The sequence below is a fragment of the Podarcis tiliguerta genome (assembly GCF_965153285.1).
Source record: "Podarcis tiliguerta genome assembly, chromosome: 9".
In the NCBI taxonomy this organism is placed as follows: domain Eukaryota; kingdom Metazoa; phylum Chordata; class Lepidosauria; order Squamata; family Lacertidae; genus Podarcis; species Podarcis tiliguerta.
Window position 1 is genome coordinate 26004404 of NC_139542.1, and position 26130 is coordinate 26030533.

Sequence of the window (26130 nt, forward strand, 5' to 3'; positions counted from 1 at the left end):
GTTAACCATTTTTGTCTTAAGGGCTACATTCACTTAGGACTAATACTTGGGGATGGGTGCACATACTCTTGCACACACACACACACACACACACACACACACAGCATCCATTCTCAGCTGATTTGTGTAGATCAACTAAGGAGTGGGTAATCGTCCTTTCTCTGCTCGTCAAAAGATTCATCTGATGACTGGGGAGGACTATGTATGCAGGACATTGGGAGTGAAAGGTAAGAAGGAAAAGATGGGTGTCCTTGCCCACTTTTAGCCCTGGTCTGACTCCCAATTTGCATACAGTTGCCATTAGATTACTCCCAAGGAGTTGGCAGATGCTCCCGCCCCGCACTGCCATTCTACAGAATATACCGGTATAAGCTAAAACTCATTGTATGCATTCTAAGTGTGTAGTGTCCTTCATCCTAGGGGATGAAAAACTCAAATCCAGAGTGTGGTTTCTGCCCAGATCTTCATTGCTCAGATCAGTATAGCCTGTAGGGAAAATAAGATTCAAAGGCACAACAGATGTTATGATGGCTAAGCAAACTAAGGCGTCAACAAGTGACCTGCTCCCTTAGGTTCCACTATGTGGGAATAGGGCAGGCACTTCAGCATGGCAAGTGGAACTGTGTTTTGGACTGGGCAAGTAAAAGGGAACTCCTTCTGGAGGGTTGGATCCAGAGCCATCCCAATACATTTTGGCACCTGAGGACAACCCCCAAATGGTGTCACTCCTCCACCAGAGAAGAAGGGCTGAGTAAAGATCTACATCACATCAGGAACAAGCAGTGAATAAAGATTTACATCAGGGACAAAGAGGGAGCAAAGATCTACCTCAGGAACAATGGGGGAATCAAACCAACCTTACCTTATGGTTGAAGTGGGAATCAAAGGCTGTCACATGGGAGAAAGGGGCCAGCTCTGAATCACACTGGGTAAGTGCAAAGTCCAGAAGACCCTAGAGGGCAGCCCCCGCCGTTTCCTCCCTGGGGCTGGGATAAGATCAGCAGCACCTCCTATTCACCAAGTGGCTGCTGTAGAGACAGCATACAGAAGAGTTGCCGAGAAGGTGGCAGATCCAGCCTCCAAGTAGCCCACCATAGCCATTGCTGCCATTACAGCAGCTACAGCAGGTGGTGCATTCCTTGGAGGCTGGATCTGCTCCCCTTGTGGAACCTGTTACCCGAGGCAGTTGCCTCACCTTGCCTAATGGGTGGGTAGGCCATTGTTGGCCCCGAGCTGTATACTTCCACCTGCAGTAGCATCTCTGGGATCTAGGCAACTGAAGAAGCAATAGTGGCAGCTCCAAACCAGTATGAGCAGCAGATTACTCCTAAGAGGATGGGCTCTGGAGCTGATGTTGGGGCAGGAGATGAAGCTGGCATGATAACCGGAGGTGAAGTAGATGCAAAGTGCCTGGGTAACCTGCAAGAGGACAAAGCAGTGTGCTGGGGACTATATTGCTCAGGCCCTCCCCAGACTCTGACTCATCTGTGACTCTTCTGTCTCCCAAGACCCTGATACAACCCGTCTGAACCTGCTGGGCCCCTCCCCAGGGTCATCAATGGGCAACTCCTCCAACTCTTCAAATCCCTTGTCCTGGTCTGGTCAGCCCCTCCAAGACACTTCCCTGGGACCCATGTCACATAGAATGAATGTGTACAGGCAGCGGAAAGGGAGAGTTTTGCAGGGGCTGGTTCCACCCTAATTTTGAGACAAGAACAACACCTGGAGCAAGCTTACAATCATGCCTTCTTTCTACACACTCCGGGCCTCGAGAAAAAATCCAGTAGGGTAAAAAAAATGATAATACTGTTTCCCTTGAAGTTTCAGGACTTAGGTTCTTAAAAGGAAAACTGCGTATAGAAAGATTGCGTTTTTAAGTAGAATGCACACCTGTTTATGAAAAATAGCTACAGATAAATATACAGATGGAATACGTAAGCAGAACTTGCAGCTCACAGTTTATAAAGCAGCAATAAATCAAGAACAAATCATAGCAAAGCAGAAGCCATGCTGTTTTCCACAGCTCCCCCCCCCCAAGAAACAGCATCACAAACGTGGCAATATTTAAGGGTTATTGGGTGTTTTTTATTTTAAAAAATGGATTGTGGACAATATGGATTTGATTACCACATGGCAGGGGGAGAACCTTGTTGGACAATGAAATTGCACTATCTTATGACTCCTTTCATTTTTGTTTATTATTTATTTATGTAGTTTAAAATTACAATTGTACCTACTTTAAGAAAGTAGTGGAGATGTAGGGATTTTCTCTGCACTTTAAACTGTAATCCTGTGCACACTTCTTGGAAACAATTCCTATGGAATGCTTTTGGATTTACTTCTGAGTAGACATACCTACAGTAGGACTGCACTGCAAATATGATAGAAAAGCTGTCTGTTGTTTCTCTTTTTTCTTAAAGTAGATGGCCAATGTGAAATGTAATTGAATAATACAACTACTTGAATGCCAACTGCTTACAATGCATTTGGGTAAGATGCATTATATATGGGATGTTGACTGATGAAGTGTTTCTGATACTTATCCAGATAGATGCATCTTGCAAATGAGTTGCAGGAATCCAGACATCTCAGCACTACACAGACTACAGAATTCTTGTCTCATTATTAAGCTTCCATTCGCCATGTTTGGCATTAAACCTGGAGTTGGTTGACAGGAGAACAAGATTTTCTTCATCTGCTTTATAACTCCTCTTTCCTTTGAAGCTGTAGACAGACAATGTTGCTGTGGTCATGCAGATGTTCGTGAAATAATTGCCACCAATGTGAACGGGACTTGGAATAAATGTTTTGTTTTATATATTAAATTTGTAAATTTTAGGAGCAGAGAAAGGTGAGCAGGCCTGGTGAGCAGGCCTGGCACCAGCCCCCTGCATGGTGGGCATGTAGCGCCTGGTGGGACTCATTGCTGTTGCCATTGGGCTTCTGGTGCTGCCACTGTATCTAGCGTGGCTGAGCTGGGTACTGGTGGTGCACATGGTGCATGTGTACTAGGCAGCACTACCACATCAGTGATACTGCCTCTGCCTCCAGCACATGCGCACTGGGAGTGAAAACAGTGTTATAGATGATTTGGAGTCAGGGGTACGTAGTGAGGTGGCCAGGTTTGCAGATGATGCCAATCTTTTCAACGTAATTAAAATAAAAAGGGATTGCAAGGAGCTCCGAAAGGATCCCTCCCAACTGGATGAACGAAGAAGAAGAAGAAGAAGAGTTTGGATTTGATATCCCGCCTTTCACTCCCCTTCAGGAGTCTCAAAGTGGCTAACATTCTCCTTTCCCTCTCCTCCCCCACAACAAACACTCTGTGAGGTGAGTGGGGCTGAGAGACTTCAAAGAAATGTGACTGGCCCAAGGTCACCCAGCAGCTGCATGTGGAGGAGCGGAGACACGAACCCGGTTCCCCAGATTACAAGACTACCAGTCTTAACCACTACACCACACAAGCATCAAAATGGTAAGAACACTTAACACACATGCCTTCCCCAGAAACAGCAGTTTGCCTCTCACAGTGCTAGAGTTCCCTGTACCTTAGCAAACTGCAGTTTGGGCCTTTTAGGAAAGTATTTTAAAAAATATTAAGTAAATTATTTGCTTTTGGTTTACTGATTCTGATTTTTCTGAATAATATTTTCATTTCACTTTTAATTTGTATACCGCCTTTCACAAATCAAATATGCATTCTCCTGATCGTCTGCTGCAAACTGTTTTATGCTTTTTTAAAAATATATTGTGCTTAGCACAGAAGGGAATCTTTCAGTCTATGAGCCATGCCACGAAAATTAATCATACTGTTTACAGATTAAGACATTGCTCATCTTGACTAAAGACTGTCTGCGGTCATTTATCTGCCTCCAAGGAATTGGTTAATGTCTCAGGGTATGCACTGCCACACTCCTAACCTTTTGATTTCTACACAGAAGCAAGACTACGCAGAAGCATATGCAGACCGAATTCCATTTACACAGAAGCAAGACTGCTGTGTAAATGGAATTCTGTCTGCATATACTGTGAAGGGCCACCTTGAGACTTTGAGGCTTCCATTTTACAAAACAGGGCTTGTAACCTATGCTTGCCCATCATTATATTCCACTGGAATCACTGTGACTTTATTTTGCATCTCAGTTAGACTAAACTGCAGCCATTGGCCCTGTTTTCAGGAACCATCATGCACAATAATATCTTAACAGGTCTCCAAATGCATAGCAAACAAGCATCTTTCCACAATATATATTAGATTTTGATATTTATATGTTGTATTTTACATTTTATGAAAGCTGCCTCATGATGGTTCTGCAAAAAAGGAGGCATAAAATATACTTTAAATAAATAAATAAATCCATCTCTGGATTGTGCATAAGGTTTCAGCTTATTGATGTAGTATGTTTCCAGTGTATTTGGAAGTGTGGCCCGGTCAAATGAATCTAGTGAAAACCATGTCTATAGGCTGAGCATATGGAACAACTTCCAAGAGCAAAACACTCCCTCCTCAGCAGATGGAGATGCTAATCTCAATGCAATTTGTCATCCCTGGAAAATCAAGGAAGGTCAATAGGGGACATGCTCCCTTAGTGCCCACAAGCTTTTGTTCACTTGAGTATTACAAAGTCATTTTCAAGCAAATTCATCTCTCAAGCCTTAATTCTCAAGCTCTTAAGCTCTCAACTCTTGACTCCTCTCCCTGCTGCAAATGGATTTGTTTAATTTTTAATATTAACTCACTGAGTTTTCCATCTCATACTGAGTTTGAACCAAGACAAAGCACATCATGGGTGTTAAGAGCCTTAGTAATGCCGGATGTTGTTGTCAACAACTGTTTTATGAATTACCACTGTTAGTTATGTGATTATAACTGCCTGTGCTTTTCTGAATTTAGTTTCTTATGATCTTGCTATTTAAAATTCTGCTCTACCACAGTGATGTGTAAATATACTTGCATAACACACCATACATTTGATGAAGTATAGTCCACAAAAGCTTATGCCATAAGAAATTTGTTAAGTCTTTAAGGTGCCAAAAGATTCTTTTAAAAAATGTTTTTATGAAAGAGTTTCTTGGGTTGCAGAAGTACATACAGCATCTCTGCTTTCAGTTCATAGAGTCCTTCCATGGATCAGTAACATTCGATGTGCAACACTAATGTTATAGACAGTATAAGGTTGTGGGAGAAGAGAACTGGCAGTATTGAATATTTTCCAAGACAATAACACACACTCACATTACAAAGACCTCATAAGTCACCCACTCTCAGCAGCCATGAGCATCATAGCTGGAGACTGGAGGGAGCTGTCAGGAGTAAAGATGGACCACTGGTACCAAATTGTATGGGAAACAGCCCTACTAGAAAAGTTAATCAACGAACTGAAACTAGCATGGGGACAAACAAAAGACTCTTTGTTGTTGTTGTTTTACATAAACTATGGAACTCATTCCCCCAGGAGGCAGTTATGGCCACCAACTTGGGTGGCTTTAAAAGATTAGACAAATTCGTGGAGGAGATGGTTATCCATGGCTACTAACCATGATGGCTATGTTCTACCTCCACCGTTAAAGGCAGCAATGCTTCTGAATAAGAGTTGCTCAAAGCACACATAAGTGCTCTTGTGCTCGAATCCTGCTTGCTGGTTTCTGATAGGCGATTGTTCACCCACTTTGAGAACAGGATGCTGGACTAGATGCGCGATTGACTTGATCCAGAAGGCTTTTCTTATGTTTCTTAGAGATAAAAGATAGAACCTAAGAGTTAAACTGCCAAATAGGGATTGGAAAGTGCTGGGATAAAGCTTGGTTACGGCCCGGAAAGGGTTTGGTGATTAGGAGATTGCTAGGCAGGGCAAGCAAAATTATCTCCCTGAGATGAAAGAAAAGATGCTAGAAAGAGTTAGAAGTGTTTTATTGGTTTGGTAGGGGGGGAAACAGCCATTGTAGGAGGAATTGATTTAATTAGAACCAGGTTTAAAGTGGAAGTTTTAAGTAAAGTTCTTTATTACTTCTGTAAAGTGTTTTGACTGAAACAAAGTGTCGTGCCTTATCAAAGTAGCCGTTAAGCCTTAACTCTCATTGTGTGTATGTGTGTGTGTGCGCGCGCGCATGTGTATGTGTGTGTAATATTCCAGTTTTGTTTCCAGCATGCTTCATACTGACTTTAATCCTCCGACTGAGGAATAAGTGATCGCAGGTTTTTCCTTTCACATTTTAAAAGCCCTTGCTTCTAGATATTAGAAAAAGCTACCACATACACAAAGACTCAGACCTCTCAAATATTACTGCCAGGGTTAAGGTTTTAAACACCCCAAACCAAATCACCTCACCTCACTCCTATCTTTGCTGAAGGATTTTGCCGCAGAATATTCTAGGGTAAAGCTGTGACTAAAGCCTATCCACTCTGTTCTCCCTTGTAGCTTCACTAACAGGGGACATGGCTCAGTGGTAGACCACATAGTTTACACGTCAAAGGTCCCCAGTTTAATCCCCAGCATCTCCAGGTAGGAATGGAAATGTCCCATCTCGGAATCTCGGGTGAGCTTCTGCCAGTCAGTGCTGATGGTACTGGCCAAATGGACCAGTGGTGTGTCTCAGTATGCGGCAGCTTCCTCTGTTCCTAGCAGATGTCACTACAGAGGCAGTGGAACAAAAGTACCTGGGTTGTACCATTCTCCAGGGCATAAGCTCTTCTGAGTTGTGGGACAAAAACATTGCTATGTTTCATTTTGTAGTGCAATATTTTTTTGCTGTCAGTACCTAGCCTTTCCTTAGATAGCTTCTAGGAAGCTTGCCACTTGGGATTTTACCTAGAAGCCAGAATATATTGCATACAGCAATTTTCTGTACCTTTTTAAAGTGCAATTGAAAAGATTGAATGTGTGGGCATATTTGCTTGCTAACGCTATTGCAGTCAGAGAACTCCTGTAGCTATAGGTTCAGTATTCCAATTCCTCAGGGCGCAATTATTTGTAATGACACACTGCATAAGCTAATGGCAAAATGGGCTATTAAATTCATTTAGAATTTGTGATAACATGCAGAAATAACCTAATCACATTGAAATACAGTGCACAAAAAAACACCTACCTCCAAACCTAGCTGAAAGTGGTTCAATTTGGGTTGCACACAGAAACACTTTTGAAAAGAAGAAGAAGAAGAAGAAGAAGAAGAAGATGAAGAAGAAGAAGAAGAAGAAGAAGAAGAAGAAGAAGAAGAAGAAGAAGAAGAAGAACAACAACAACAACAACAACAACAACAACAACAACAGAAGACTAGAGTCACAATGAGTTTACTTTGGTGTGTGATTCTGAAATAGGAAACAACTAAATCTATCACAGCAGTTTACAACATAAAACACAACAGCCCTTGATTAAAACTAGGGGTGGCATCAGCAACCATCATCTTTGGGCAGCTGCTTAAGCCATAGCAGGGCCCACAGGCTCCAATGATTTGTTCTTCCTGCCTGACCATCTTATGGTGTGGGTTTATTTGGCAGTGGGAGCTGGGTTCAGGAAGCTGCCTTCCATTTTACATGACCCACAATTCTCCAGAGAGCTCACGTATTTGTCCCACCCACAAACATTTGTTTTAAATGTTTTACTGTGTCAGACTAGTACAGGAAGAGGCATCAGCAACAGAAAGCTGAACACTGAATGATAACACATTCCTGGAGTCTTCCTTAGTAAATTGTGTGTCAGTAATCCTATTGTGATAAACCAGATTTGACGGAGAGAGATCAGGCAGGATACAAATGCCCATCAGCTTATATCCAAGCTGGTGTTCAGAAGAAAGATATGTGCCATCAAACTGCAGGCAATTAGACAGGCAAGGCACAGAGTCATAGTGACACCATTTGGACAGGTGTGGTTATTTCTAGGTGTGGTCTCAGGTCTGGTTTAATATTATGCTTGTGGCACAGAGCTGAGATGAAATATTTCCATTTCAAGAAGAGTTTGGCTGTCCTGCAGAATCTGCATCAAGATGCAAAAGTGAGTTCCCTTTGAGGTGAAGTAGATTCCTCAGATGATATGAACAGGAACAGAAGAAAATGGTCAGTGAGCCCTGAGCACACATTGCAGCCCTGCTGCCTTGCTCCCCCTCCTCTTAGTAAGCTAAGACATCTGAAGGCAGCCCTGTTCAGGGAAGCTTTTAATGTTTAACAGACTATTGTATTTTATTGTTTTGTTGGAAGCCGCCCAGAGTGGCTGAGGAAACCCAGCTAGATGGACGGGGTATAAATAATAAATAATAATAATAATGTTGTTGTTGTTTAGTCGTTCAGTCGTGTCCGACTCTTCGTGACCCCATGGACCAGAGCACGCCAGGCACTTCTGTCTTCCACTGCCACCCGCAGTTTGGTCAGATTCATGTTAATAATAATAATAATAATAATAATAATAATAATAATAATAATTAGTAGTAGTAGTATATTAAGTTATAGCAACACTCAGCATTGGTAAGATGGGAGGGCAGCACATCCCCACCTCTATGGTCCTGCCACCTACTACAATTGCAACAGAAAAAACTAACAAGATAGTTAAGAGATCCATTTGAGAATGCCTGTTGAAAATATAATTTCTTATCATTAGAAATGGCAAGGCTCCTTACATGGGAGACATGTGTTGCCATTTCCCAACCTTTATTATTATTATTTTCTTTTAAATGACAAACAGCCAAGAACAGCAACTGCTTTTCATTTAAGAATGAAAATTGGGAGACTATCAGTACGATCCTGTACATGTCTGATTTTTTTAAAAGCAGCCCCTTGGGATCAACTGGAATTATTCCCAGCCAGAGAAGTGAGTATAAGATTGCAGTCAAATATAGTCAGTTTAGCCCTGACTTCAGAAGTTATTGATTACAAGATTCACCTACTTTTCCTATCACTGTATTTCCTGCAGCTCATATCTTCTGCAGTGTGTAGACTTACGAGAGCATATAGACAGGCATCTTGACTGATGGTGACAGGTAATACAGATCAACCACAGCAATTGCAGGTGACAGATGGCAAGGACTCCTTGTTGCTACATATACTAATTACGCTTCTTAACCCTGTAACCCATTGCTGTAAAAGCTGATCATCCCAGAAGGATTACTCCTCCTGCTGCTGCCACCTCAAATACCCTTTCACCAATGCTACTTTCAGCATTCCATAAATAGCACACTGCTGCTAAGTGCTGCTCAGAGTACTTATGATTCATTTTCATGTTAACTAACCAGGACAGCATTTTATGAAGCACAGCCTAAGAACGTCAGAAGAGCCCTGCTGGATCAGGCCAAAGGCCTATCTAGTCCAACAATCTGCTTACACAGTGACCAACCAAATGCCTATGGGAAACTGATTGACAGCAGCTCTATAGGGTCTGGGGCAGGAGATTTCAGAGATTCAAACCGGGCCCTTCTGTATGCTATTGCACTGAGCTATGACACTTCTGCCTAGTTGCAAACTGGTTTGGATTACAACATATTGACCAGAGAGCTGGTGAGATTGAGAATACAGTTCAGCAGAGGGCGCACATGTCACCTCCATGTTCAGCCGTCACAGTGACAATTCACTATCACTGTATTTCTACTACTCTGAGAAATCCTCTTTTATCAGGAAGTGGTGAATTATGGCCAAAATAGTAGCACCCGCTACTTATCATCACATTTGTCAGATTTATTCAGAGCTTTTCTATTCAAATATGTTATTTGCAACAAACAGAAGATACAATGAAATGACGGAATAATTCATACACTTATCCACCCAAAGAAATGAGCAGATTCCAGCAGCTGCGTTATGGTATGGTGAATATGCATGTGTTTGTCTAACTTCCTACTATTCTTTCACAGGCATAGCAAGTTGCCCCAATACCCTGAGCATCTGGCAATCACAGCTAGCACAATGTGTCTTGGTTTGGAGGCTCCAGTTGAATAAACAGTTCCATTAGTGTCTTTCAATTTCCAGCGAGAAGCTCTGGGTCACTGTGTTTGGAATAATATTTCATAAACTGTCAAAGTCAAAAACACATGATCACTCAGGCACAGCGGACACACTTTGGAAGCTCTCTGATCTAAGCTATAACATAAACCAGTGTAAGGGTAATAAAGCAGGGAAGTTGCTTGAGGCTGTCTGCAATTATAAGCCAGAAACTGAGCTGGGCATGAAACCCGACCATATTTATTCAAATTGTATCAATAGATTTAGCTACAGTCAATTCAGGAGAGAACGAGAGAAAGTTCACTCAGAAGTCCTGTTGAATTCAGATAGGGCTTACTCCCAGGTAAGTGGGGTTAAGATTGCAGCTTTACTTGGGAGTAAGGTTGCTTCCCCCTTAGAGCCATGCAGGGCAACTAAGACACTGCTTTTCTGCATTAGTTGTATTGCGTGTCAAGACCCCCAAGAAAGACACAGTTGACACCAATATTAGTTTAAGGTTGTTGGCATAAATTTGGCCACAACTTTATTGATTACAGAATCTGAGTGGTTTGCTTAGGCATTGGTTCGACTAGCTGCACCTACACCTCCGGCAGGGCAGCACTGACAACTGGACACCGGCAGAAGTCAGTAAGGGTAAACGTACTGGGAGAGCATTGGTCCTACCACAGACGCAACCTCATCCCAAAATGCTCCCAGGTGCTCTGGCATGGCCCTGACCCCTGGAAGGGGATGGGACAAAAGCATGGCAAGCATCTGGATTCCTTTAACGGAATACCCTATCGCACACTGGGAGGGGCAGGTGTGACAACCTCCCCTCCACCACAACTTGAACCAATGCCTAACCGCCAAACCTTACAGAGTTGTGATGATTTGCTATGCAGCAGGCAAAACCAAAGTGGCACCAGCCAATCAGCCAAATGGGGAAATTCCTACCGGGCCCCTGTCCCAAAAGCAGATGACCCACGATGGCATAGCAAGGTCATAGCAAGACCCTAAATATAGGGAGAGTGGGAGAGGAAGCTTGACGCAACGTGCAGCAGTATAAATAGGTCCCCCGGCTGCAAATTCTCTCAACCCCATTGGCTAGAATTACCCCAGCAACCGAGATCCCAATCAGGTTGTTGTGGCTATTCAAACGATCCCACCCATACAAACGGTGAGGTCAGTCTTAGTGATCTCACCGCAACACGTACCCACCGTGATGAGGACATGATTTAGCAGAATGAAAGCGGTGGTTACACAGCACTTATTTTAAAACTGGGATTTAATATGGTGTGAAAACCCGGCCACTGTTGCAAGAGCAGCAGAAACTATATAAAACACATCAGTGCTCAGCTGTGAGCTATGTATTGGTTACAAACCCTGTGGGGAAAAACCAGGGCAAAAAACAACTAATAATAATAATTTATTATTTATACCCCGCCCATCTGGCTGGGTTTCTATATTACTGGTGTAATATAGTTTTTTTTAAAGAAAAGAAAACTCCTGGTTCAGCTTATCTTTTGGGTTTAGCTCATTCCAGAATCCTTGAGGTGATTTTTCAAAGGTTTAGAAAAACTTTAAACTAGAATCACTAGTTATACTCGATACAGTTCTGACAACAGTCTTTTGGAGTGAAACTTTATCAGAGATGTAGTGCCATAGGGAAACTATGCAAACAGTCTAAGTGGACTTGCTTAGGGCAATTTATATCTAGGAGTATGCAAGAGGCTGATGTCAGCAGTGACAATGGCAGCCTCTAGAGAATGAAAAGACTATGAAGTGTGTGTGTGTGTGTGTGTGTGTGTGTGTGATGTGGGGTGTCAGATGCTACAAACTTCCCCAGTGATAGAAAACAAACAGTTGAAGCTTGGTATTCATTTTCTTTTTTTAGGCTGATATTTCTCACCGCCTAATAGAATTTTCCATGCCCTAGTTAAGGTGCTTTCAGTATGCAAGTTGTGGCCAGGAAATGCAACCCACTAGTTTGTTTGTTACAGAAAGATTAATGGAACTGACATCTCAAGGGGAACTAGGAGATAAAGCTGAAAGCTGAGCGATACAGACTCAAACATGCGTCATCAGAGCACAGTTACTGCACTTTCCTCCTCAATGGTTCCTCTTTAAGGAAGTACATCAGAGTTATGCAGGCTCCCATAACCATCCATTACGATTGTAATGAAAGAAAATGGCATTCTAGGTGAGTCAGCATTTGGCAACAATGTACAGGCAGTATTTTTGTGATCAGTGAGATGGAGGAACTGAGATCAGGGTTCTCAGCAAGTTTGCACAAGGAGACACGGCTGACCACTGCAGACATTCAGCCCTCCAATGTTGAGGGCAATGAATGAAGACAACCACAATAGCATACAGGAAGGTATGGAACCAAGAAGTACGTCTCTATTATTAATCGAATCATAAAATATAGTGGTACCTTGGGTTAAGAACTTAATTCGTTCTGGAGGTCCGTTCTTAACCTGAAACAGTTCTTAACCTGAAGCACCACTTTAGCGAATGGGGCATCCCGCTGCCACCGCACAGCTGCCGCACAATTTCTGTTCTTATCCTGAAGCAAAGTTCTTAAGCCGAGGTACTATTTCCGGGTTAGCGGAGTCTGTAACCTGAAGCGTCTATAACCTGAAGTGTCTGTAACCCGAGGTACCACTGTAATGGCTGGTGGGAGTTGGAGTTCAACAATGGAGGGATGCAGATTCCACACCACTGCTCTATTTGAACAGAAAGCCTTTTTTTAAGCCACCATGAATCTTCTGTGTTCTTTCCTCCAAATGAAACCAGAATGATACTGCTAAGATGAAGTTCCTAATAGCAAAGGTATCAGTGGTCTCACAGATAATTCTGCAGTTTTAGGGTTAAGGGAATGAAATATTGCCACATAAAATTAATCAGTCAAATTACCTGTGTGATTACATAATTGTTTTGTTCAAATCTTTGTTCTATTTCCCCCATGAGCACCCTCATGAACTCCTTTGTTACCATGGAGCTGTTTATGAACACTCGACTACTTTTAAAATGAGCTTAATTAAAAGTTTGTGAAGGTCTCCCCATTCCAATTACAGTGAAGAATTTGTGCAGTGAGAATCCAGGCATGCACACATTTAAAGAAAAGGGCATTGGATCAAGTTTGGGGCCTCTAATCCCCTGATAATTATTTTTTAAAGTCTCAGTTCATATCAGTCCCTTTTTAGAGGCAACGTAGAACTGAGGAAATGTGATCCAGCCAGCATCAAAAGCTACACTGTAAGTCTCTCTCTTTCAGTCTGCTGCTCATGAGGACTTGCTTTATCCACTGAATCCAAGCTACAGAGTTGCCTCTTGTGTTTTGTAGAGGTGGTTGGCTCAGAGTGAAAGGTCTAATTCAGATTATCTACAACCTGGAGCATGTAGCTGGGAAGAGTGAAAGGTATACCACAACACAAGGGTTCTCCAACTTGGTCACATTGTTGATTCACCGAATTTAGGAGAAAATAATAATAAAATGATCTGTCACCGACCCACAGTCAACCTTCCCAAATGAAGCAGAAGCAAACAAAATTTAGGACCACTTTCTAGCTTCCTTTTGGGTGATTTTACCTCTTTGTTGTGACCAGAACACGCATCAATGTGAGAGTAACTAAAGTCACTCCTTACTACAGCATTTTCTCCTTTGGAGAAGAGAAAGTTCCCACAGAGAAACCTGGGAACTTTAGTTTAACTGCAGCCCCTCTGCATTGCAGTATCACACCACTTTAACAGGCATGGTTTCCCTCAAAGAATCCTGGGAACTCTAGTTGGTTAAAGGTAAGGAGGTGTGTTAGAAGACCTCACTATTCTTCTCACAGAGCTACAAAGCTAATCAATCCCTGTTCTCTCGGAGCTCTGGGAATTTTAACTCGGGGGGGGGGAGGGTATTCTAAAAACTCCGAGCAAACTACAGTTTCCAGTTGTTAAAGTGGTATAATAGTGAAGATGTATCCTCTTCTCATTCTGTATTTTAGTCCTTCATCACAGCACTGCAGCATTTACAGGCCATTTTGAGAAAAGCCAGTCACCAGACATAATCACCAAACACTATCATCTTACCTGAAAGTGCTATTAAAAAGATCTTATCTACAAACACTGCAGATTTTGGAAAGTGCAAGTGTCCAGGAAAAGAATAATAGTTTGGACCATCTTGTTGAACTGATTCACTCCTACGAAATGGTTTGGAATTTGTACCGGTTCCTGCCTATCCCCCAATGGGCTTGCTCAATCACCTCACAGAAGGAAGCATAACCATGTTGTTCAAACGGCTGTGTGAATTTGAGAATGGCTGGTTTCCTTTCTCAGGTTTACCACTAATTGGCTGCCTGTCTGTAAAATCCCAAACTCCTTGCTTCTTTTTCGGCTTCTGTCAGAGACGAAGGATATTGATTCAGATTTATGAGTCAGAAGATGTTTATACAGTAACCAAGAAATTATTGTTATAATCAACCACGAGCAGGCCACCATATATCACAGGCTATGTGTTAACACCCATGGCCATTCTACAAAGGAAAACCAGCACATTACAGCATCTGGCTACGTCAGCCACCCAGTTTGATGCTCAAGGAACTAACACAGGAAGGAGCTTGAAAAAAGCAAGAGGGGAAAAGATCTAAGTTAAAATATGAAACCTCCCTCTAACATAGCACAAATGGATGAAACAGAATCAGTTAGAAATCCATACATTTTTGCACTTAAAGGGGCAGAGGAGACAGGTAAAATAAAGGCTTCAACTGGAGACTTTCTTTCTCCAGAAAAGCTACTAATAATTTGTTACTGAAAGATGGGGTCCAGTTGACTGGCAGAGAAGAAAAAACAAAAAGGCTTTAAGCAGAAAAGTTACGCCCTGCAACGGTGGTGGGCCCGTTCGGATAGCCCCTCGGGGACTGATGGAACTGCATGTGTTCCTGAATACTCTGATGTGCTCTAGGTGCTATTGAACTCCATCTCCCAGCATGGCCAATGGTCAGAGATTATGGGAGTTATAGTCTGACCAGTGCTTTTTGATTTCCTGGGGGTACTCAAGGGTACACAGTACCAGCACTTTTTTTTTTGTTTCCAAAGGTTAAAAGTGTGGCACTTACTGTAACAACTTAATGGTGAGTACTGACACTTTTTTTTTCTTTTAAAAAACCCACCGAGTCTGACAATATCTGGAGGGTCACAGGTTACCTACCACTGAACCATGAAACTTCAAGTATTCCAAGGAAAAGAAATGAAACCTCTAATAATTTTAGTTTATATGTGTATATATACTGGTTTTGTTGCATCTTGAACTTTCTTGTCCAATTTGATCTCATGCAGGAGCAGTAAAAAGAAAATTAGCTTATTTAATGAGATCCCCTCTGAGGAATAAACCTAGGAGCACCAGATCAAGAGATGTACTGTACTTGGGTTTCCTCCCTCTCTTTGTAAATCAGCAAGAAAAGAAATCAGGTTTTCTGTTTCTCTTGGCAGACTTTCATCACCCCACCAGCTTTCCTCCAATATTCTTCCCCTCCACACCTTGTGAAACCTTTTCATGTTTCTTAATAACATTACACTGTACATTGTATAATTCACACCTCCACCAAATGAGTTCAGTGTGGGGAACATTCTTTCAGGGTCTGCTAAGGGCTGAAAAGACGGTGAACCACAGATTGATATAATTTCCAATTTACATAGTAGAAGGGACATGAACATATTCATGTTTCTTCAGGATAATCCAGATGTTACGACTTCCTGCACTCCTCATTCAGTGTTGTAGTAGCCATAGCCACTATTTATATAGCATACTTTACAATTGTATGCCTCATTTACACTAGCCAGTTTCTCAGTAATGTACTTTAAATCTGTAAGGAATGATGGATGATGACTCTGCCCAAAAATTAAAAGCAAAGAAGCAAGTTGGGAACTGAGCTGAGCTGAACAAACAGAACATTAGGACTCTGCCTCTTCAGCAGCATCATAAAGCTACACATGATGAGAGCAATAGTCTTCAGAAGTCCCAGGCCAAACAGAAGCCGCAGAAACATGACAGAGGGAAATACCATTCCAGAAACAGATCTCCCCAAGAAAGAACATCATCCTGAAAACGTCCACATTCCCTGCAATCATGATGCCAAATCAGCCTGTCATGCATGAGAAGCACCTTGGGCAGGGGCCGACTTTGGTCTTTCAAATTTCTGCTGAACCCTGTGCAAGCCCAAAATTTGGCACCCCCTCCGCCTCTTGTCTTCTGTTCTGTACATGCACTACATCATAGTTGTGACGCCCTACAGCACCCCCACCGCTTGGCCCCCAGTGTGTGCTGCCCCAAATTTGTCTCAGCCCTGGGAAAACAGATGAAGAGGCTCAGATAATTGATTTCATTACAACTTGAGGTAGAAAAGGTATAGGAACCCATTGGCATAGCCACTGGTAAGCAAGACTTCTGCAACCCAGGAGAAGTGGACACTTCCACTGTGCCTTGCTCCACCTGTCTATCACTCTGTTTGCCAGGCTGACCAACCAGCTGTCAAAGCATCCATCCCTGGTAAGTATTCTTGGGGTGTGTGTGAAAGAGAGAGAGAGAGAGAGAGAGAGCTCTAACCCTGGTTTATGAATTGTATTCAATAAATGTGGCACTCCCCCCCCCCCATTCAAGACTCTCACTAAATTATTATATGTTGGGTATACATTTACTATATAACCAATGTAATATCACTCCAGCATCACCAAAATAAAAATGAATAAAAATGACAATTCATTCAACGTACGTCATAATTTATGCGAGCATAAAACTCACTAACAGGCAAAGTAAAAATATTCAGTATCTTCAGTTCCAAAGTAGATCCAAAGCTACATTAGTGTCTTGTGTGCCCCCACACATCCCAAAACATTTAATGTCTCAACCCAACAGGCTAGAAAGTCCCCTCAGATGTCTTCTGGAAGCAACTCCCATATGAAGGATCTTGGAGCTAGTGGGGTGGGGCTGGGGGAGGGGCGGAGGAAGGGGGTGCGGTGGGTGTGGTCCATCCCGGGTGCCATCACTGGGGGGGGGGTGACTAAATGCCAGATGGCACTAACTACTGGGCCTGCAGCACGCCTGAGCCACGTGTCTCTCCTAGGAGATACGTAGCGGCTTGGGTGTGCGCAGGCTCCACGTTGCCCAAACGGTCCGCCCACTGCCTCTCCCCCCCCCCCCAGCTGTAGGGTGGCTGAGTGGGAGGAGGCAAGCAGACTCCGGAGGCCTCATGATGTGCCTTGCCCTCGCCCCACCCCTATGGGCGAGCCTGAGCGGCTTCCTCTGCCACTGGCTGGGGGTAAGGCAGGTGCAAACAAATTCTCTCCCCAATCTCTACTTCTAGTAGAGACAGTGCAGAAAATAGCCATAGGAAACATAGCCTCTTATTTTGCTTTGGGGTTCCTCTGTGTAGTGAGTGCTTATGTATGTATCCGTGCATCGGATATAGCCTTTGGAAATGGTGGCAAACCCCAAATGTGGCCCTTGGATAGAAAAAGGTTAGCTACCTCTGATCTAGTCTGGTGAAGAGTTTTTGAGAACTCAAAAGGTTGCTCACTATGTATTTTGATTGGCCTAATGAAAGTATGAACCTAATATGGAGTTTAGTAATTTTGCATGTGAAGGTGCATGTAGTCTGGAGTGACTCTACCATTTTGTGACTCTACCACCTCCTTCTCACCCAGTTCTTCTGAATTAATAGATCACATTAGCATTACTTGGAGTGAAAAGTCAGAAAACATCCATGCAGGGTCTGCTTAGGGTTAATATATTCTTCTTTCTTTTCTCCCTCCCTTCACACACCCAGCTTTGATGAAGATTTCCTGATATCTTAAACCACAGTTTCCATTACATTCAAACCAGTAAACGGATCCAAGTTTGATATTCCGGTTTGTAGGAAACCCTTAAACCTCAATCAATTGTAAAGGGAGGGATAAGGGATGCCATGAGAAAACATGGTTCAAGAATCCAGGAAATCTGCACTGAAGCTGGGTGCATCTGGGAGAAAGATTAATCTGTTAATTTCAGTTTTTCAGTTACTGCACCAGTTTGCAATTCTATTGTAAATGTCCTCAGAAAAATTAGCCAGCATTTTAATGCAACTTTTAAAATTATTTCTTTACTTGCTTATATCACACCTTTCCTCCAAGAAGTTCAGGATGGTGTACATGGTTGTCCCCCTTCTTATTTTTGTGTGTAATAATATACACATCACCACAAATATTATTTTTTCATTTTTATATATGTTTGGGTCAGAGAACTGCTTCACAAAGTTGCTTTTTGGTTTTCATAATGTTTTGGGAGGTGTGCATTCCTTAGGCTCACATTAAAATGTGGACAGAAACTATCCCCCCCCCCCCCCAAAGCAGAGAGAAGGGAATTGTGGGAGCTTGTAAGTGCATAGCTTGTTCCTAACTGGGATCTTGATTCCTAAACCAGGCTGATATCTGTGCAGGCAGTCCAGTTAACAAAATAGCAATGGAAGGGAGAAATCAATTGTAAGGGGAAGGATAAAGGTCTCCTTTCCTCCTTCAACTCAATCTCCTTGGCCTACTTTAATTGATCGTGTATCACCCATTGTATAGTCTATTAAAATCTAATCTCCTCTAGGCTTTTGTGGAAAAGCAATTTCTTGGTGTACAAAATTGTGTTGCACCAGTTTCTAAATCAGGATTCCATTCATGAATCTGGTGATTTCAAGCAAAAGGAAGACTATATCTTTTTTTCTTTTCTTTTTCACCCAGAAGCAAATACCATTACGGTGGTACCTCAGGTTAAGAACTTAATTTGTTCTGGAGGCCCGTTCTTAACCTGAGGTACCACTTTAGCTAATGGGGCCTCCCGCTGCCACCACACCGCCACCACGCAATTTCTGTTCTCATCCTGAAGCAAAGTTCTTAACCCAAGGTACTATTTCTGGGTTAGTGGAGTCTGTAACCTGAAGCGTCTGTAACCTGAAACGTCTGTAACCTGAGGTACCACTGTAATGGCTGGTGGGAGTTGGAGTCCAACAATGGAGGGGAGAGCATTCCACAAATGAGGAGTGACTGCAGAAAAGGCCTTTTCTTGTGTTGTCGCCCTCTGGACCACTTGTGGAGGAGGCACACCAAGAAGGGCCTCAGATTATGATTGTAGGGTTTAGATCAGTTAATATGGAGAGAAGTGGCATTGTGGTCCTGAGATATTTAAAGCTTTATCGGTCAAAACCAACACTTTGAATTGGGCCTGAAAACTAATTGTCAGCCAGTGCAGTTAGGCCAGGATCAGTGTAATAGGCTAATACCATCTTGTCCTGGTGAGCAGCGTGGCTCCTGATTGCTGCACCAGCTGAATTTTCTGAACTGTTTTCAGAGGCAACCCTATATATAATGTGTTGCAGTTATCTAACCTAGAGACAGGGAGTGGGTCCCCAAGACTCACAGCCAAGATGGTAACCCAAGTATGCTTAGGACAGTAACCTCAAGAATGCACAGGTCTAAAACAAAACATAAATTCAAAATCCTAGTACATGCTCATCTTGAATGCTAAGAAAAACATGTGCCAACTTCTATATCATTGCCAACTTCTGTCCATGCCACTTTTGACAAAATGGAAAGATACAAGATTTCTAAGCAGGGAAAGGTTCCTTTTTTCTCTTGGGAGATGAAACACTGATTAAATCCACTTTTTCTTATCTCAAAAAGAAACTCTTCACATTCGGTCATAATTTCTGTTCCATAATTAGAGGGGTGCTAAACAAGAAGCAGCCTTGATTTGAGTGCCTTTGTCAAAAAACGGTTTTCTTCTCCCCTGCAGACCAAGGGAATTTCCTGCAATCACTGGGTCACATGGCACTAATTTAGTCAGGCAGTATAAACCTCTTAAGCTGGCTGAGAAATAATGCCAGGTCACCTGACAAAGCCAAAACAGGATGGGTGTTGGTGATACGGGGTAGCAGAGCTTGCTTTAATTTTAATTAAGCATTAAGATGAGACAACACTTTCTGGGAAGGGATGCAAAGATTGGAATACGTTTTTGCCTTCGGAAACGAGTCATTAATTCTCTCCATAAATTACCTTGACTGTGTGATTTTTCTTTCTCCTTAGAAATGAATTTTTATATGTTGTTTGAGTCTCATTTTCTGTTAATTTTATGTCTTGCTGCTTATATAACTTCACTGGATAATGCTGCAGATGGAGGTGCAATCTGTAAAAATAATAACTGCTAAACAACAACAGTTGGGTTTCTTTGTCACATAAAAACTTCTAACAGAAAATATGAAACACCAGTGATATAGCACTTAGCATGCCATAAGCATATATAAAATGGTTGTTTTTCAAAGCTCCTGGTCACTTTGATAAGCCAAAAGAAGAGTCATGGACATTTTACCCACCCCAATTCAATCTACAACCTATTTAAGTGAGAGAAAAATAGGATGTTATAACTAAACAAGTGGACAATTCCCTGGCATCATCATCAATGTAAAAGTAGACTTCTTGCAATTTGGCTCAGTAGAGACTTATTTTAATTTTTCACTTTTCTTTTTCAAGCAACAGCCCCATGCCATGAAACTTATTGCATTTGCTATGATGGATGGGTTTGGGTCCATGCAATATCAAAACCCCCTTTGTTTTCATTAATCATTATTTTTGAGAAGTGCAAGCATATCACAACAACTAGAGCATTGTGTGGTGGTCCTAGAAGCAGATTTTGGATCCCTCTATCCTTCTGTGTCTTTATTTTATCACGGGGAGGGGGGCAGCTAGGGGCACCCCAAAATCTTTAGTTTTGAAACTTATGATGATTTACAGTCTCTTAAGTTTTTTGAACTAGCTGATGACAAGCTCATGAATCATCAAGGCTCGACTAGTGTTAGTTGGCTTAAGTGCCGATGTTGTTTTGTTATAATTCCATTTATCAGGCCACAGTTGTCATACCGAGAGTCTGGAATACATTTGTTTCAGTTTTAAAACTTGTCACAAGGTGAGAACAACAAAAGAATTGCACAGCGTCCCCAAGGGGTAAGATTAATGGTTTCACTCTGTCACCTAGTGTTCAATCTAGGATGTTACTTTTATTCACTTACTCTCAGTCAGTCAATGGTGCATATAGCATTTGAAGACTCTTTTAGCCTGCTTTGCACTCATTCACAGTTTAAATTTCTCAAACCAAAATATAGAGAGGGGATGCATTTTCTCTTGCACATTTCAATGCGATATTTTCTGTTGTTTGGGGGTGGAAGGTTTTTTTTGTGTGCCAGGGGATAAGTTATAACCTTGAGGCTCAGAAGAACAGTAAGCCACATCTTGTTGCTTTGTAATTCTCATAGAGATTTCTGGGAAAAGTTGATTGATCCAGCAACCATTTTATATCCTGGAACATCATCTGCAGATTGTACTTTTCTTCCCTCTGAGAGATATATAAGAATATTACAGAAATTCTAGCTAAATTCCTCTTGAGAGCAATGAAGGTATGAGCCTGAATCATGTTCCTCCAGTGTATTTGATCTTGGATGATTACGATGATGATTTATTTGTACCTCGCTTATCTGACCGGGTTGCCCCAGCCACTCTGGATGTCACTTTTGTATGACATTTATTTATTTATTTATTTATTTGGTGGTTTATATTCCACCCTTTGCACAAGCTACAGGGCAGTTCACAACAAAATCAAATAAAAAGGATACATAAAGTCCGCAAAATAACACAATCCTTTACAATAACAACAATTCACTAAATAGTGGTTGCTGTTTAGTGATTTGTTATAGCAGTACCTGATGGATGTATAAGTCTGATTGTGAGGCCTGTTGGCTGCTTTAAATTGATTGATGTTCCCTCAACATTACAGTGTTTTACCTAATTTTTTACTAAAATATCCCAACGCTGAACTAACCATTCTTTACAGTGGTTCTCATCATTCATTGTTCAACCATCATTCTCTTTCAAACCCTTTCCCTAGTATTTATTTATTATTATTATTAGTATCTACTATTATTATTACAGGGATGCACTGTAGTTTTGCTGTTTCTTTGCAAGGTCCCACACATCTGCCTCTCCCTTTCTTTCTACCTCCTCTGGATAGCTATTCTCACAGTTAAAAGCTGATTAATGTTTCCTCTTTTTAAGGCCTGTGCTCTTCAGCTGCAACCTATAAAACAGTGCACTTTAAAGCATATGCCTCTAGGCATCCTTGTTTAGCTCTTTCATTGGGTTTTTCTAATTGCCCTTGGATCAACTTCAGGCACTTTCAACTATTCCCAGCACTTCAGATGCAATTATCTTCTGTTTCAACATCTCCCAACAGCAGAGTCCACCCATATCAAAGTTCAAGGTTCTCCATCGGTGAGCAGTTGCCAGTAGTCTTATGATGGGAACCCAGCAGAGGCATGCTGACTGGTTTGCTGGTTTGGTCAACTGTATTGTTTATTTTAAAACCCCTTTTGGAGAAGCCATATCCCCTTACTCTCATGTGCTGTATTGTCTGCAGCACCGACCACTGACAGACCGCTAACATGTGCGCAGCCTTTTTTCAACATTTTCTTCCTCCTCTACATGACACAGAAAGAGGGAATTCAAGGCATAGAAGGACAGTTGTAATATGTGTTTCTGAATGCCAGTGTGCTCAAAAATATGTTTAGGAATCATCTGCAGTAATGTAGAGATACTAAAATGAAATTGCAAAGCTGTACTTTTCAAATGCCCTGTGGACATAAGCTGGCACATGAAAATAATTTTACCCAGGGCTTTTTTTCAACAAGAACTTGCAGAAAATCAGCTCTGGCACCTCTCAAGTGGGCACCACTGCCATTATTAGAGAACAATGGAGGCGTTCATAGGTGAGCTCCAGCACCTCTTTTTCTAGAAAAATAGCACTGATTCTACCTATCTAGTATTCTAGTCTATCAGATCGATGGAGGCTTGAAAATTAGCAGAAAGCAAATGTGTTACAGGCAGCTTTAAATGTTGTAATGAAGAGTTCAGAATTCTGGAGACAACTCAAGACTGGAGGTTCCTCATCCCTCATGCATTCTCTCTCTCTCTTTGTATTAAAGTTTTATTGAAAGAATTTCAATTATAAAGAAATAAAGTGATACAGAAAAAAAGTAAAATAAGGAAAGGGGGGAGAATAAACATGTGTTGAAAGAAACAAAAATAAAAATACAATGTAATATATTCCCATACGTTTTTATATAAGTACGGTATATAAGATGTAATTACTGATGCAATATGCAATATCTCTTGACTAATCATGGCAGGAGATATTACAATTAGAACAATGAGCAAATGGCCTCTTGAAGATTCCTCACCCTCCCTGAGGGCAAACGAAATTTCTTCAGGGGGAGGAGACCTTTTCCAGCAGTTTCTACGACTGGTTCTCACCATTAGCAGTAGCACAGTTGCTGTTGTTGTCGCTGCCATAACAGCAACTGTGGTTTCAGCCTGGTCACCATTTTACATCCACTGCTATGCCAGAGGATTGGAGAAGATCAGTCTCCATTCCAATCCCAAAGAAGGTGCTCCAACTACTGCACAATTGCGCTCATTTCACACACTAGCCAGGTTATACTTAAAATTCTACAAGGCAGGCTGAAGCAGTATGTGGACCAAGAACTCCCAGAAGAGCAAGCTGGATTTCAAAGGGGCAGAGGAACCAGAGACCAAATTGCAAACATGCGCTGGATTATGGAGAAAGCTAGGGAGTTCCAGAAAAACATCTACTTCTGCTTCATTGACTATGCAAAAGAATTTGACTTTGTCGACCATAGCAAACTATGGCAAGTTCTTAAAGAAATGGGAGTGCCTGATCACCTAATCTGTCTCCTGATAAATCTATATGTGGGACAAGAAGCTACAGTTAGAACTGGATATGATTGGTTCAAAATTGGGAAAGGAGTACGACAAGAATGTATATTGTCTCCCTGCTTATTTAACTTATATGCAGAATACACCATGTGAAAGGCTGGACTAGATGAATCCCAAGCCGGAATTAAGATTGCCGGAAGAAATATCAACGACCTCAGATATGCAGATGACACAACCTTGACGGTAGAAAGTGAGGAGGAATTAAAGAATCTTTTAATGAGGGTGAAAGAGGAGAGCGCAAAATATGGTCTGAAGCTCAACATCAAAAAAACGAAGATCATGGCCACTGGTCCCATCATCTCCTGGCAAATAGAAGGAGAAGAAATGGAGGCAGTGAGAGATTTTACTTTCTTGGGTTCCATGATCACTGTGGATGGTGACAGCAGTCACGAAATTAAAAGACGCCTACTTCTTGGGAGAAAAGCAATGACAAACCTAGACAGCATCTTAAAAAGCAGAGACATCACCTTGCCAACAAAGATCCGTATAGTTAAAGCTATGGTTTTCCCAGTAGTGATGTATGGAAGTGAGAGCTGGACCATAAAGAAGGCTGATCACCGAAGAATTGATGCTTTTGAATTATGGTGCTCAGCATTGTTTTGGGGCAGTGTGTGTGAAAGCATAGGCGTAGCCAGGGTGACCCAGGGGGCACCTGCCCCCCTAAATCAAGTAAATAAATAAAAATACTTAACTAACTGATCAATTGCATTGCAGATAACTCAGTTCTACCCCCCCAACAAAAAGCTTGCCCCCCCAAAAAATAAATCCTGGTTACACCAATGTGTGACAGGGACAGAATGGTGTCTGCAACCTGACCAAAATGGTGAATTCAAGGAGAATTGTGCAAAGTGGTCCCTTTTTTCTAGGAGTGGGAGAAAATGAAAAGCCTCAGGAATGTTGTCAGGATAATGTTGTTGGAGAAACTTGGCTCAGCTCTACTTGGAATTCAAGTTTTGCCGCTGATGCAATTCCATAAAGTTGTAAATCTATGACCAAGAAGATTTTATATCCCTCTAAAGACTTTCCTGGGAAGAGAGCAATCAAAGGGCAGATGCATTTGAGGTTTTTGTCTCTATAATATTTACACAACAGTAGCACATTGCTATGCAGTTTCTAACCCTTCACTATCAAAAAGACAGTTCACGTAGAGAATGCCTTTAAATCTTGTAACAATGAAAAATGTATTTTTAGTGGGTCATTGTGTTTCTTTCCACACTATTGCAAAGAATCCAATATTTGGGTTGTGTTCAGCTAACTTTTATTCAGAGTAGACCCAAAACTGGGTAAAGGTGCCGAGCTTTGGAAACAAGGCATGAGGGCTCTGACAGGGTCCTAGAATCCCCCACCCTCCTTTCCAAAGCCTAGTTAGTGCTTTGCTAGCTTTGATAAGGAGGTTGGAGGGCTCTAGGACTCTGCCAGAGCCTCCTTCCTCCTTCCCAAGACCAATTGCCTCGCTAACTTGGCTTTAGGAAGGCAGTGTGTGGGCTGTGAGGGGCATCTCTTTTCTTGCCTTGCTCCCCCATCCCGGCACAGATTCCATGTCAAAGTACACTTGTGGCCCACTTGGTACAAGAAATTGGACTGTCCTGATCTAAAGTCATACGCTTTACATTTTGACCATAGTACTGTAAGTTATTGACAAAAATGAGCAGGCAAACTGTTTGACTAGATTGCCAGACAACAGCAAAGGATGGCATAATCTGGGTCACTTTGATGATCCACTTTGCAATGATAAAAGATACCATTGTTGGCCCCAATCTACCTGTACAAAACCTTGCTGAGACAAATGGGAGATGTATAGTAAGAACCCCAGCTATGCTTTACAGAGTCTACATTTATTTAAATGGAGCTTATGCAAGAGTTGCTCCAAGTAGATGCTGGTTGGAAATAAATTGTGTGCAGCACAAATCAGTCCCAGTGTTTTCAATAGGATCGTATTGTAAATCAGATGGATTATTAATTCTGCCATATGTCCTAAACTATTCTCAGCTTTTTAGTATGCTGTAGCACCATATGGCACACGTATCATTAGACTAACAGGTTTTTACAACCATGCGAATTGTTTTTAAAACTAGATGGAAAAATTTCCCACACAAATAGGTAAAGGCTTTACACATTGAATATTTCATTCTATCATTCATTGCTCCCAATGCTCAGTTAAGATGTCCCTAATGTCCTTTTTGGAAATCAGGTATTTACAATAAAGAGCTTTTATTTATGATCTAGTATTGATGGTCTGCTCTAGACCAGATCATAACACACTGTATAGTTACCATCTGGAGTTTTACAATTGTTCTGGGGATGCAAAGAAACCCCTGTCTTCCCAGTAATCCTGACACAATGCTTTAGAAAGAAAATGTACAGGTGCGATGAACAAAAGAATA